The 15,937-nt window shown below is 40.2% G+C and overlaps 1 protein-coding gene across 4 annotated transcripts in view; it reads right to left on the bottom strand.

Moving 5' to 3' along the window:
* The window catches only part of kiaa1958 (KIAA1958), a 57,661-nt gene extending 53,300 nt beyond the window's left edge, over positions 1-4,361 (bottom strand). For 2 of the 4 annotated variants that reach the window (XM_012957005.3, XM_012956995.3), the window contains exon 1: positions 3,936-4,360. The gene's annotated coding sequence lies outside the window, so the exon portion shown is untranslated. 4 annotated transcript variants of the gene reach the window in all.
* Positions 4,362-15,937: the final 11,576 nt, after the last annotated feature.

Here is a 15,937-nt window from a genome sequence, read left to right as displayed (position 1 = left end):
TGCTAGGGTAACTTGGTCCCTATTAACCAGATAGCTGCTAACATTCCAAACTGTAGAACTGTAAGGGCTGTGACACAAGGGGAGATCAGTCGCCACGCAACAAATCACCCATGTCGCGGGCGACTATTCTCCCCGAAATGCCATCCCACCGGCTAGAATGTAAATCGCCAGAGGGATGGCATACGCAGCACTGCGATTTGCCGAAGTTGCGTTTCCTCTCAAGGCATTCTAGCCGGTGGGATGGAATTTTAGGGAGATTAGTCACCCGCAACAAGGGAGATTTGTCGCGCATCGACTTATTTCCCCGTGTGTCACAACATTAAAGGCCAACTACAAATTATCTTACAATACAGTATGCCTACATCATGTCAAAAGCAGAGTACAAATAATACAGAGTTACAAAACTATGTAATGAATATTGGTGCAAATGTAACCATGTACACAAAATCTGGGTAAAAAATAGGTGTTAGATTTAATTAAAAAAAAAAAAAAAGGTGCGTAAAATGGCAATGAGCATGGTTGGTTTTTACACCACTTTTCATGGCAGCCATGCGTTACCATTAACTGCCTGAGCTTTGTGCAATACATTTTTTTTGTGAATAGGCTGCATGGCATTAATTCATGTTAAATGACAACAATAAATAATTTATAAATTCACTATCTATTTTACACTTTTTTCTGGCCTAAAATATTTTACTTATCCTTATAAATATGCTCCTTTGGGTAGACAAAACCTGAAAATATCAGGTTAACAGTAGGCTTTACTGTAAGCTCTACTGGACAAGGACCTCCTTCCTACTGTGTCTCTTACCACATGGCACGTAATCGGTGTATTTATGATTATTCCTCCCTGTGTGTACTTTTGCACAGCACCGCATATCCTTGAAGCACTTTATACATAAAATTACACATAAATTCAACACACTGCACAAATTAAAAGAGGAGTTTCTCTTTTAAGGAGCAGTTCATTGTGAAAATGAAACTGGGTAAAATAGATAGGCTGCCCAAAATAAAAAATGATTTCAATATTGTTTTACAAAAATGTAATCCAAAAAGGCTAGAGTGGGCAGATGTCTAACATAATGGCCAGAACACTGCTTCCTCTTTACAGCTCTCTAAGAAGTCAGTAATCAATCAGTGACAGTAATCAATCAGAGATAGCTGCTGAAATCCCAAACTAGAGAGCTGCTGGACAAAAATCCAAAGAATTACAAAAGACCAATCAAAAATTCACTTAGTAACACTATCTACATCATACCTACAACTTACCAGGTGGTACGCTCTTTACCTCTTGTATCGGATACACTATTATCTGTTATTGTATATAATTCCATATGTACCCATTTAAAGGGCACCCATCAGCCTAAAATTGCTTCCCCCAACCAGAGTGCGGGCTCTCTTTTTTAAAAAAAGAATACCCCCCTGCAGTGCTAGGCTGCCTGCACTGGGAGAGAGCACCTGGTGCGGGCAGACATGATGTGGCACTCACATAATGAGCGAGTGCTACAACTTGCCCATTATGCGCATGCGTGACGTAGGAGGGTGAGTCACATGCAATGCTTCTACATCACACACATAATGAGTGAGCAGGGAGCCTTGCTCATTATGTGCACATTCGCTAAGTAACATGGTCTCCCACAGTGGGAGCTCCCTCTTGGAGCAGGCGGACAAGTGCCAGAGGGTTTATTTTTAAAAAACAATTGTTTCCCCCAACCAAAGTGCGGGCTCTATTAGTACACACTTCTCATGGGGGAAGTAAATTTAGTGTGACAGGTGCACTTTAATGTGCAGGAGATGAGCTTCCTGTAATTCTAAACTTTCTGTATCACGGATTTCCAGATGACTGATCCCATACCTGTACTAATATATTTCTGACTATAAATCCTGCTAGATATTTAAATATGCTACCAGGCAAATTAGTTAGGTCATCATCATCATATTCTAGCATAGTCAGGCTTAACTGCAACCCCAATAAGTTCAGTAAGGGTTTCATTACCCAACACAGGTACAGGTATGGAATCCCTTATCCAGAAACCCGTTATCCAGAAAGTTCAGAATTACGGAAAGGCCATCTGATATAGACTCCGTTATAAGCAAATAATTCTAAATTTAAAAACGATTTCCCTTTTCTCTGTAATAATAAAACAGTACATTGTACTTGATCCCAACTAAGATATAATTAATCCTTATTGGAGGCAAAACAAGCCTATTGGGTTTATTTAATATTTAAATGATTTTTAGCAGACTGAAGTTATGGAGATCCAAATTACGGAAAGATCCCTTATCAGGAAAACCCCGGGTCCCAAGCATTCTGGATAACAGGTCCCATACCTGTTTAGCTGATGGACTGTAGTGCAATGTTCCATAACACCCGCTATGGGGACTCATGCATGGTATGGTGCAATTCATTTTGCCTGGGATTGGCTCTGAAGATTCCAAGTATAAAGCAGAAGTTTCAAACATACTATGCTTCATTTAAACACCACACAGAAGAATGATTTATTGTGCTTATGTTGATTACAGGAGCTCCTCATGTAATTACTTAAATAAATGCTTGCTTTAGAGCACTAGTAAAGCCTGTATACTGCCTGTCTGAATTAGACCACAGAAGAACTGTGATTCCTTTGGGAAAAGAACATTCAGCTGCAGGACAATGGCTGCATGTCTCAAAACTACTAGACAATATGATCCAGCTAGCAAAAAGAAAAATTACTTTGCCAGCAACAAAACCAGAATCACTCATATTATATATAAATATCTGCACACGGTCAAAAATCAGCACACTGACTGAATTCTTTTCAACAATATTTCCATTTGATTCCAAAATGAATTTTCTGCAATCAACGAAACCCAATAACAAATACCGGTACATTTAACTAGAATCTTGATAATTTACAACCATTATTGCCAGAAAGCACTAGGGGCTATTTTGTAGCAGCACAATTGTATCCTTACACTTCAAACAACTCTCCCAGGCTTCTACATAATGTACAGACACAACATCACATATAATATTAAACTTGTACATTTCCTGCTGTATTCAGCGAAGTCAATGCCAGTTTGTAAAAAAAAAAAAAAAGGCATCTTTCACCCTTTACTCTGCAACTCTTGGACAAAGGTGTGAAATGCAATATAACAGTGGGAAATCATTCCAGACAGATAACGGATTAAGGGAAATGCCACCCATGAGTCTAATAGTCTGTTTTTACCACCCTGTGACAAATCTAGCAGTTGGAATATGGTGCCTGCACACAGTAGCTGTAGTTCAACTACACTTTGCAACCAGGACTGGAGCATCACCTGTGGGACAACCCTGCTATTGAAGGATCTAGGATAAACATACATTGTGCTAGGACAGAGATAACTCCAGCAAAATAAAGAATTTTTTTTATTCAGCACCTGTGATATATATATAACATATAGCAGTTGGAGCAAAGGCCATGCGATATTATCACATTTTTATAAATATCACAGTAACAACATCACTATATATATATATATATATATATATATATATATATATATATATATATATATAAAACCATGATATATATTAAAACAATATTGCATTGTTCCCGATATTGCATGCACTGCTCAATCTCATAAAGGAGTTTGGCACAGTGAATAAAAGGATAACAGGCTCAATAATGAAACATGAATTTAAGTTTCCTGGTCCCAAGAGCTCACACTCTAAATAAAGAACATGTCTGTCTCCTATGATCCTTAAACCATCTACCAACCTCTCATTCATTTGCTCATTCAGACAGAAGATGCCTAAATAGGAGGTGTAATAAGAGAAGAGGGAGCTGCTATTCCCTACTCCAAATCAATAAAGCCCTGCCAGACTCCTGTGGGCATAACACTTTCCAGCAGACATGTTGACCTTTTTTTCCCTGGCACAATAGACTCCCGTCACCCCATGCCAGTGTACCTACCTGCAGGTGGATATCCATAGGAATCCCAGAAAGAAGCTGCAAGACAGTGTTATATACCAAGTATGCAATAACAACTTATTGTCACATTACAGACTGTGATGGAGGAGGAGGAGGGAGGGTGATCAGGCTGCTCCTCCGATGCTTTAAATATCCTCTCTTCTCGTCCTATTTTGGGGGACTTCTCTCCCCCATCCACCACCTTTATCACTCTAGCAGTGTGTCTGCGGGGAGGGGTATAATAACCTAGACAGTATCCCCTTTCACCGCAACTCCGCCTAGCTGATGAGCTTATACTGGCTGGTGGGAGGGGAAAATATACAAATAGACAAGAGGGAGAGGGAGGGGGCATAAGTCCCGATCGGCTACCGGAAATTAAAGTCTCGGTCATAAATATACCACAGGAAGTATGTAATAACACATTCAGTCGGGCTCCGATTTCCCCGCCTCCCATTCACTATGACTTGAGGCTGGAGTTGCAGCGCAGCTAGCCCCGCCCCTTCCCGCCCATACTCGGCGGCTGCCAGAGCAGTGGGGCAGTCGGGAGCGCGCATTCGCACAACGTTGCAATTGTCCCATTGTTGGCGGAAGGTTCCAGCGGCGCACGGGCACGCTAGCTGATTGTTGTGGGAGCGCTGGCTTGTCTCCAGAGCACAAAGCCCTGTGTGCCATGTGCTAATAATGCCAATGGCGCCCCTTACAGAAGCAGCCCATAGTCAGACCCGTATAGTTATGCTTGGCAATCATGAGTTACTTTTGAAAAGTAGTAAAGTCCCAGCTTTGCTCTTGCACATTACCTTAAGATTTCTCTATGGGTGCTTAACAGCCCTTCATATAATTCACTTCATGGGATTAAATCATTTGGGGACGGCTGTTAAACAAATATTGTATGTCATTATTACTATGGCTTTGCTGATTCCAAAATTCGAAATCCAGGCACAGGACTTAATGGGGATGTCAACCCCAAAAATAATATTTTGCATCATAAAAGAAAGCATCATTCTAAGCAATTTTCCAATATGAAATAATTAAAAATTTGTAACGCTTTAAAAGTTATTTGTAAATGTAATTGCTATTGAAAGCAGCATTTGATGAACTCCTGGTTGTTACTTTTTAAACAATGTTGCAACTATCAGTCTCCTCCAGCAAGGCAGGTTTGTCAGTCTGCTGCCTTGTGTACATTGGTTCAACAGTCAGAGCCACCAGGGCAGAGAATAGAAAGGACTGGCAAAACACTACTTTTAATAGCAGTTACAGTGTCGGACTGGCCCACCAGAATACCAGGAAAACTCCCGGTGGGCCCAGGGGTCAGTTGGCCCTCCTGCTCCTGAGAATTTGGCCTTTTTCATGGCCATTCCCTATTTCTGAATGAGAAGAAAGAGGAGAAATAGATGGAAGAATAAATGCTAGCATGTAAATAAAAGAGACTTGGAGAATAAAGAGGTTGGGGGAGGAAAGGGGGAAAGATAGTTTGGAGAGTGGGCCTATGGTCTAAGCTTTTCTGGTGGCGCCCTGGGGTCCCAGTCCGACACTGAGCAGTTATATATACAAATAACTCAAAAATCATTACAAATTTGTAATAAATGTATATTGTAAAGCTCCTTAGAATTTTGTTTTCTTTTATTAGGCAAAAATTATATTTTGCTTTGCCTTGTCCTTTAAATTTGGGGCAAGGTAGAACTGGAAACTGCAGGACAACCGAAGTGACACATTTGTTTCACATTTGAATATGGAAATTAGGGGTTGGGTTTGGTTCAGTATTCAGCTAAAGCTTTTGTGGAGGATTTGCCATTCCGCCTATTCCAGAATTGATGGATTCTGTGCAACTGTAATTATTATCACTGTGACTGAGGGTTTATTTACACCGGCCTTTTTTTAATCGCAGTGCTGAATTTCTGTTTAGGGTGCCCAGAGGCCGGCCCTATTCTCCGCCCCCTCTCCCACAGGATCACGCTCAGGGGTGGGCCAAGCCGACCGGGCGACCTAGGCAACCCGGTTGGCCAACAGGAGCAGGAGGCCTCTCCTGCCTACCCCTAGTGCTACTTTGTCATTGCCTCCGCTGCTAATGACAAGCGGCGAAGGCAATGACAAAGTAGCACTAGGGGTAGGCAGGAGAGGCTCCTGCCTGACGCCCCCCAATCGTTGCGCCCTAGGCAGCTGCCTCTTCTGCCTACCCCTAGTTCCGGCCCTGATCACGCTCATTCACATCCTTTTACCTTACATATGGAGCACTTGGGACAGGTTGCACTGGAGTTTTCTGCGCATCAAGTTTTATTGTCATATACAAATAACAATGAAGCATCATTACCGTAATGAAATTTTTTTTTGACCCGTGTTCCTCCCAACTTTACATAGACAAAAAAAACAAACAAATATATTCCAAAATATTTGGAATTGTGCAGTGAGGATTTAAAGTGGCTTTGCTTAAAGTGACACTGTGAAGAGTCCAGTAGTTATGGGGAGTGTGTGTTGGTGTGTGCAGAATGTCAGCAGTTCAGAAGCCTGTCCCCAGTGCTCCGTATGTGAGCAAATTGTACGTGTGGCTGGGTTGCATGCCACCTCTAAATTTATTCCACCTGTTGTGGCCTCATCACAAATCCGGGCTGGTCTAAACATTATTCTGTGGACTTTAAAAACAAATAGGTCCAATTTTAAACTGGAATTAAGCAAATTTTCTGTTCATTTGTTTCTATATACAGATACGAGATCTGTTATCTGGAAACCCTTTATCCAGTAGCCTCTCATAGGCAACATTGCAGTTAAATAATTAAATTTTTTAAAAACTATTTCCTTTATCTCTGTAATAATAAAACAGTACCTTGTACTTGATCCCAACTAAGATAAAATAAATCATTATTGGAGGCAAAAACAACAAAACAATCCTATTGGGTTTATTTAATGGTTAAATTATATTCTAGTAGATTTACGAGATTGAAATTATGGTATGATCCTTATTTGGAAAATGCCAAAGTCCTGAGCGTTTTGGATAACCGGTGTCACACCTGTATATTATTTTTTTTCTTAAAAATGTTTTTATAATATTGAAAATATAAGGCTTACACAAACATTTTGACAATTTATAGCTTTTAAAAATTTTGCACCGTTCCAAAGTTATGACTTATTATTGAAGCAGCCTCCCATCCCCCACCCTTCAGAATCTCTGGCTCCCTGGTCTGCGTCAGTGAAGCAGAAATGTGTGAGTGACAGATCAGAGTGAAAGCTGATTTGCTGTGGCATGTCATGAGGCCACACCCCTCAACAGCAAACATGTGCAAAGGAAAAGTAAAGGAATTGAGCTGGGCTGCTGATGAAACTGTGCAAACCACTGTGCAAAGTTTGTGGGCCCTAGATTTAATAGTGTCTGAATGGCAGCAATTTAAATTTCCATACTGAAAGTTAACGAGTGACATCTGATTGGCGGTTTGTGGCCCTGCCCACTTTTTCCTCACCTGGAACTGCAGTTAGGGACCCTAGGATTTTAATAGTTAAAGAACAACAGCAATTTAAATTGAAACCAATTAAAGTCAGTAGGTGAATTGTGATTGGTGGTTGGTGGTGTGCCCACTTTGTCTAACCTTGAGTTGAAATCACCCAGTGACAAACTGCAAAGTTTAACAACCCTGGAATTAATACTTAAATAATGACATCAGTTTAAATATAAACCAATGAAATTTAATGGGTGGAAACGGATTGGCTGTTGGTGGCTCCACCAACTTTTCCCAACCTTTAACCTTAGTCCCCTTAGTGACAAACTATGAAAAGTTTGGGGACACTGACATTAAACGTGTGAGAATGGCAGCAGTTAAAAATTTTCCCTTGAATTGCAGTTACATGGTGACTAACTCTGCAAAGTTTGGGGACCTTAATATTAATATTTAAAGAATGGCAGCAGTTTAAATTTAAACCAATGAAAGTCTATAGGTGAAATCTGTTTGGCTGTTGTTGGCTATGCCCACTTTTCTAAACTTGGGATGTAGTTACCCAGTGACAAAGTTTGGGAACCCTGGCATTAAACCAGTAAAATTCAATAGGTGAAATCTGATTGGCTGTTGGTGGCCCCACACACTTTTTCAAACCTAAAACTGCAGTCCCCTAGTGACAGTTTGGGAATCCTGGTGTTAATACTGTGAGAATGGCAGCAGGTTGAAATTCCCTATTGAAAGTCAAAAGGTAAAATCTGATTGGCTGTTGGTGGCTTCGCCCAATTTTCTAACCTTGAATCGCAGTTACCTGGTGCTTAACTCTACAAGGTTTGGGGACCCTGGCGTTATTACTGTAAGAATGGCAGCAAGTTGAAAAGTCAAAAGGTAAAATCTGATTGGCTGTTCCTAGCTCCACCTACTTTTTGGCATCCATTTTTATTCAGGTTGACAACATGACTGGGATTTCAGTTTGGTGAGTGTGGCTGGAGCCAGACTCGTGCCCCAAACCTGAAGGAGCCATAAAGGAGAGGAAGTCTGATACCAAAGAACACGTTTACAAAAAGGAGACAAGAAATCCTGTGTTTCTTTTGATAGAGGACTCTGTGTTTCTGTGCTTATGGCTGTATTTACATAGACCTCTCTGATAAAGCTTCTTAGTTGTAGGAAATAGATGTTATATAAGCAAAAGTTGTTAGGAACAGGCTGTCTTATAACTTAATAAAGGTAATTTAAAGGTGAACTTTCCATTTATCTGCCTTTTTAAAATCTCTCTTTATGTTTTTTTTTAACAATAAAAGTAATAAAAAAAACTAAAAACAACAACAACAAAGGAATAAAAGAATAATAGAGAAAACAATAGGTAGCAATATAGTAACATTGCCATGTGACTTGAAATTGTTTGTATATGCTGAGTAATATATCCATTACAGGTGACAGCTTGATATTTATAGAAGCAGGTGAGAAAATTAAAAAAGGGTGCTTCTTTATATGTGTTCAAGTTCAGTCTATAGGCACACTATTTTCCTTTTTATAGTTATCCCACTTTGACCAAACGTCATTAAGAATATATAATGTATCATCCAACCAAGCAGATTAAGTCTTTGGTGCAGCTGTAAAAGGGAAAGAGTCAATTGAGGGCAATCACCCATCTAGCAGCGGCTATAATCTAAGATAATAAAGGTTTGTAATTTTGTGGAATCTCCTTATGAGGTAGGCAAAAAATGGCTGATTCACGTTTTGCATCAGTATTAAACTGAAATACTTAGGACCAAATTTTTTCACGGTGGGGCATTGCCAACATGTATGCAGGTAAGTTTCTAAATTTACGCATCCTCTGAAGCATAAGGGAGGTGTTTAGGGTGAATGTTTGCATTGAGGTGTGATGTACCATCTGTATAGTACTTTGTAGACTGTCTCTTTGATGCTGACTTTGGGGAATAGTTTGTGTAACGCTGTCCAGACTTTAGGTCTATGGACCACTGGGACATTTATGGAAATGTAGTCAGATACATGCAGGTGGTATTGGCATGCCCTTTCAATTGGTGAGCTTTCAAGTGTAGCGTCCTTAGGAGTTTGTGAATAGAAAAAATGTGAGATTTCATTATAGTGGAATCTTTTAGTTTCCGGAATTTGTGCCTCATCTCTTTTGGAAGGATTTGAGGACGCGGTGAAAAAAGTTTGTGGAGTGTATGATAACTGTTTGCAGTCCACCAACTTATGGACCACTGGGAGCTGGGAGCATTTTGCAATATTTCTATAGCCTTACCCTGCTTTAAAGGAGAAGGAAAGGCAAAGTCACTTGGGGGTGCCAAAATGTTAGGCACCCCCAAGTGAATTTAATCACTTACCTTGTACCACGGGCTGGTGCCCCTGTTAGGAGAAAACGGCACCAGCCCGGGGTACCTGTAGTGAGCGCTTCCTCCTTCCCGCTTCATTTTCAGGCAAATGCCAGCGGTCGGCACATGCGCAGTAGAGTGAAAAGCCGACTTCTCTGTTAAAGTTCGGCTTTTCACTCTACTGCGCATGCGCACGCACTGAACCAGGAAGGAGGAAGCGCTGCAGCTACCCCAGGTTGGTGCTGTTCTCTCTGAACAGGGGCACCAGTCTGGGGTACAAGGTAGGCAATTTAAGTCACTTGGGGGTACCTAACATTTTGGCACCCCCAAGTGACTTAGCCTTTCCTTCTCCTTTAAAGACATCAGTTAACTTCATTTTCAGATCTCACTCAGTTGCTTAGAGGAGCTCCTGCCTGGACTGGCAATCTGGGAATTCTGGCAAATGCCAGAGGGGCTGCTGTAAGATGCCGTAGACAGTCACAGTTTTTTGGCCTTGTGGGGGACCGTTTGGACTGTGTACTTGAAATGCCAGAGACTATTTTGAATTCCAGTCCAGACCTGGAGGAGCTCATGGTTGTTAAGTATCAGCTCAAAGCTCTGCCATTCTCAACAGCGACAACTCCTAAAGGCCTAATGAGGTAATTAGGGCTACGGACAAGTGGAAGGGTGTCTAATTTTTTACTGTTGGTGAAATAAAATATAACTGCACATTAATATTTTCAAATACATTTTAAAACAGTGATCCCTGCAGTAGTTGTTTCCTACAAAAGCTAGGAAGGAAACAAAATGTATATAGCATAACTAATGTTTATTTTGCTTCACTAACCCAATGCAAAAGGATGTGGAATTATTTCTTAGGATGACAGGTTTTCAAAACAATTTGCCCAGTAGGTACTAGGTCACTGAAGTTCATGGGAAACATTTAATACACAGAGACATCACAGCAACAAATGTGGCAGCTCTCAGAAAGACACATCCTGGACTAATTCTGTATGTGCTTCTGTGATCTCGCATGTGTTTTGTTTGTTGAATTGTGCTCTGCATGTTGCATTATTGCTTCTACAAGCTTTGTGAGAGCACAGAGCAATGCAGTGAATGCAGGCAAAAGAGGCACACGCCTAGGGTGCAACATTGGGGGAAGGAGGTGTTAGGCATCCTGGTCCGGAGGTGCTGGTAGTTCCAGGGTTCCCCTGTCATTAGGCGCAGCAGTGCCTGATTGAGAACAGAAGGCAGAAAGGACTAAGCAGCACAGAGTGCATCTATAAGAAGGAGCAAGGAGCACATATTGATGCAGGAACCTTTAATAACTGTGGTTTTACGTGCAACTGACTGCAATTTGCCCACTGCGCTTGCAGACATCATGAGCCCCCTTATCTCATGGTCTATCTTATGAAAACTGCAATGAAGTCTGCAAGATACATTTTTCTCATTGACTTAAATCTGGCCCAAAATCTGAATAGAATATGAATGTCCAGCCCATACCTTCAGCAACCGATGAATACAATTCCCAGCATTCGTTGTCAAGGGATGCTGTGAGTCGCATTTTAACCACAGCATGAGAACTGCTGGCCTGTCGTGCCTTATTTTGATGTTTATTATCTATTGTCTGCATTATTTTGTATAAAAAAATTATTATTATTCTAAGGCAAGCAAAAAATGACTTGAGTTCACAAGTGACAAATTTTCTTGTTTGAGGGTTCATGCAGATTTTACATTTCAAATGAAATGTTACTGTGGCAGTGACAGTAGGATGCACTGTTATTTTGTTGCTGTTTTGCTTTGAGTTTGCTGTGCTCTGCTGGGAACAAATGAAAGCATGGAATTACTTGAATGTTAATGGGTTTTTTGGCTTATCCTTTATTAATCTTTTTATTACATTATGTAGAAATTCCCCACAGGGGGAGAAAAAGCTTTTTACTAATGAATAATTTTCATCAAATCCAATTGTGTTTTACTAATTTAATTGGCTCCTACACATTCATGTTAAGGGTAAATTGTTTTCTTTATGTTCCATCAAATCAATTACTATGCAGGCAAAAAATGATAATTCTCTGCATTTATACTTCTGACACATATTCCTTAAAAAACATAAAAATGTTCTTATTTTATGTATGTCTCTGTGGAATGAATGCGTCAGCAAGCACTACTAGTATCAGTATGCACTAGTACAGTGTTGGACTGGGGGTATCCCAAAGTTCCACCTCAGCTGCCCCCCCCCACCCCCTCAACCCTAGTTCTACACACAGAATACCTACAACACCCCCTTCTCCCTGGGTGTACCCTGTACTTCTCCCTTGCAGCACAATTGGTCCTGCCGGCCCAGTCCAACAATGCAATAGTATGTAGCATATACATTTTAGCATCATTATGTTAGTGATGAGCCAAACTGCCTCGTTTTGTTTTGGGGAAATTTTGCCAAATGCATTGGGGTTTAATGGGTGTTTTTTTTTTCTTGCCAAATGTATTGGAATCAATGGGCAGTTTTTCTTGATTTTTTTTCTTGCACTAAATGCGTTGCAGTCAATGGATGTTTTTTTCTTGAGCCCAATTCTTTGCCGTAAATTGTACCAGCTGAAAAAAATTGATATATATACATATATACATATACTGGTATCGGACCCTTATCCGGACACCCATTATCTAGAAAGTTCCGAATTACGGAAAGGCCATCTCCCATAGACTCCATTTTATTGAAACAATTCACATTTTTAAAAATGGTTTCATTTTCTCTGTAATAATAAAACAGTACCTTTTACTTGATCCCAACTAAGATATAATTAATCCTTACTGGAACCAAAACAATCCTACTGGATTTAATTACTGTTTAAATATTTTTTTTAGTAGACTTAAGATAGGAGATCCGAATTACAGAAAGACCCCTTATCCCCCAGGTCCCAAGCATTCTGGATAACGGATCTCATACCTGTATATATATTAACACATATCTTATTAGACTACTATTCTCCATTTTACAGCCCTTTAGCAGGCAAAGTTAATAGAGCTGCAAGGATGAGCTTCATAATATAAAGACTGCACCACAGCAGGTAGCATTTACTGGTCAGTTGTTTAAAAGCAAATATTCTAGAACTGGTGCAGACTTTGCAATTTTTAATTACATTCCTCAATGAAACTAACCCTTATGACTTCTAAGTATCCCCTCAGGACATTATATGCCCTGAGGACTGTTTAGCTCTTCTTTAACAGTATGCTTAACTACGCATGCAAGTATCAGTCCAATGCAGCAGAACTAAACAACAGAGGCTATAATAGTTGGGCACTAAAGATTAATGTAGACTGGGCACTATTGGCCCTGTTCGCACGGTATACAGACTGGGTACCCAAGGGATGTACATTACTCGGGGCTAGAAAGTGTATCAAGCTCCTAGCAGATTAGCATACATGAAAATAAATTCAATACATACAGTTAAAAGCAGCATCACATTACATATGTTTCACACAGGGCTGCAAATTGAGAAGAGAGACCTAAAATCATTATAATAGTCTATACACAAGGAAACATGAATCACTATTCAGTTCTGTAGGGAGAGGATTAAAAACACATATTAGAGAGATTGATATTCACGTCAGGAAGCATTTACTATTCAGTTCTTCAGTGATGCCCTTCGAGGCTACAGTTTCAAACTCAATATTACCATTTGCCTCTCATTTTAACACAGCACTAGTACTCTATTATCCTTTCTCTGGAACAGGGCGGTTTTAACAAAAGGGCATTTACCCAAGGTCCACCAGGACAAGGGGGACACCATCAGACATTTCCTTTGCAGAACCTTCTTTTAATTAGAAGGAAGGGCTTGATAAAATAATTGACTCGTTACTTAAACACGTGTTTCTTACAGATCTGTCTGGTATATCTGGTATCTTTAGTTGGTATGTTTTTCTTTGTAGTATCCCATGTAGAAGTGGGCTATGAGGTTCTCTTTGTTTTTGAGTTATGAGCAAAAAATTAGCAAATCTGAGTTGCTTTCTTTATTGCCTGCTTTAGTATCTTCAAATCGCCCTACTTGAGGGTAGCCTAGGTAATTTCTTGCGGTGGCTGTTGGTAACCACCAAGGACCTTTCCCCATCAGTTCCTTAAATTGGCCGTCTAGAAAGATAACTAGTTGTAAATCAGACAGTTTATGATGGGTATCCACAGCTTTATATTTGGGTGCCAGAGGCATAGTGATACTATGTTATGTTTGTGGATTTACTAGTTTGGAAATGGTAATTGTAGTGGTCAGTCACTCCCTGAGCAGTCGAGTAACCCATGATTACCAATATAGCACCATAATTTCACCTATAGATAAATTGCTTTTTTTTACACAATACCCATGGGCTTTTTAAAAAAAAACATACCCCTTTGCACATACTCTTAGATGCATTATGTACAGGATGTAAAATACTTTTTACATTACTAGTCTATTATTAACACACCAATCATTGAGAGCAGATAACCCATTTTGAAAGAGATAGAAAATTACTAAGGTATAAGGTTCATCTATTAGAAAACAAATATAAAGACACTATTTTTCTCTTAGACTAATGCCAGACAGGGCTGATTCTAGACCTGCAAGTAAATCATTAGCCTTTCCCCGTGCCTGCACCCGGAGCCATTCCGTCAACCCGGATGCAGACTTAAGGAGTGTATTTTGGCACCGAAATTGGCAAGTATGCATTTTGCCACCAAGAATCAGCCCCATGTGGGATTAGCCTTAAGTACCAAAAGCAAATCTACATCCCTTGCCAAACAAGCAGAACAAGAAGCTCTGATAACTGTGGTTATTAAGCCTTTTGCCAATTCACTCATAAATATTCCAATACCATTCAAATGCTTAGTGCACATGGTCTATGTCTAATAATGCATGATAATAGGAGGATATTAAAATGTTAAGAGCTGACATGATGTTGTTTTGAAAACCTTGAAAAGGCAATATATATTCATTAATATTCTGATGGAGGCTACATATAAGCAACAACACAGGTATTTTAGAAGGGTCGAAGCAGTATGTGTGTTAATGATGCATTATCCAAAAGGGATTTACTTTTTGGCAAGTAGTTAGCTTTTCATGGAGAGACCCTGCCACCTAAAGGTCTGTTGAAATATTACACATGTGTACAAACTATTTTGTGTAGTAGAATGTCTGAACAGTGCTCAGCCCTGCCAAGTACTCACACTGGGGTTGAAATTTTACTGCCACACTGCATTATGGATAGCAACCATAACTAATTGGGCCACGGGCTGTGTCTTTCACAGACCTATTCGAGTTTATTGTAGGGTTAACATCTGTGTTTTTTCTTTAACCCCTAGAGCCCCTGCCCACCAGTATGTGTTTTGTTTTTTGACCATTAGGTGCCCCAGAAGGGATGGCACCCAGATAATTATGTTGTACAATGCCCTGTGACTTATGATGGAGGCCCTGCTTTCAGGTCTGGACTGGGATGCAAAATAGACCCTTGCATTTCAAGTACACAGAGGCCCAGACAGCCTACAACCAGCCCAGTAAATAGACACTGTGTATGGCAAGGCTATCCAGCTGGAGGCCCACGGGCTAGATGTGGCCCTAGGGATTTTTATGCCACTCAGTCTGCCCAAAGACTCCCTAGACTTTACTGCAAACATGCTATATAAAAAAATAATAGGTCCACTGCATGTAATAAGTTGGACGGCACTGGTAGGGTATCTTACAACAGCCCACGTGGCATTTACCAGAATCCACAGATTAACAGTCTGGGCCTGTATACTATGCGGTCTATTCAAAGTAGTATAGGCTCTGTGTAATGCTATAGTTATTCTGTGCTAATATAATAAATTATGAAGAGCCTGTGTAGGCTATAAGCAACACTAAAGTGTCCTTTGATTTGCTACAGAGATTAGATGAAGAGTAAATGAATGGCAGGGGACCAATATCGGCAGCTATAGTCGGCCCGTGTATGGGGACCTTTAGACTAATATAATCACTAAATTGCCCAAGTGCTATAAATAAAATAGGATCAATCTGCCATAACCCGTAATGAGCAGTCTCATTTTGGATAGGTAAACTGACTCAACCAGAGCTGCCATATATGGCTAGATGGTTACAACCAATGAAACTGTCCAACCAACTCTGGATATATATGGACACCTTTTGTTGCACATGTGGCCTGGCTCAATCCTGATAAAAGACACTTTTCTGCATAAATAAGATGAGTACATTTTCTATTAGCTACATATGTAGCTGCAGTCAAATAATGATAAAGAATCTTTTCT

This window comes from Xenopus tropicalis, chromosome 1, assembly GCF_000004195.4.
Source record: "Xenopus tropicalis strain Nigerian chromosome 1, UCB_Xtro_10.0, whole genome shotgun sequence".
In the NCBI taxonomy this organism is placed as follows: Eukaryota; Metazoa; Chordata; class Amphibia; order Anura; family Pipidae; genus Xenopus; species Xenopus tropicalis.
Note: the sequence above shows the minus strand (reverse complement) of the source record. Positions and strands in the feature narration are given on the sequence as shown.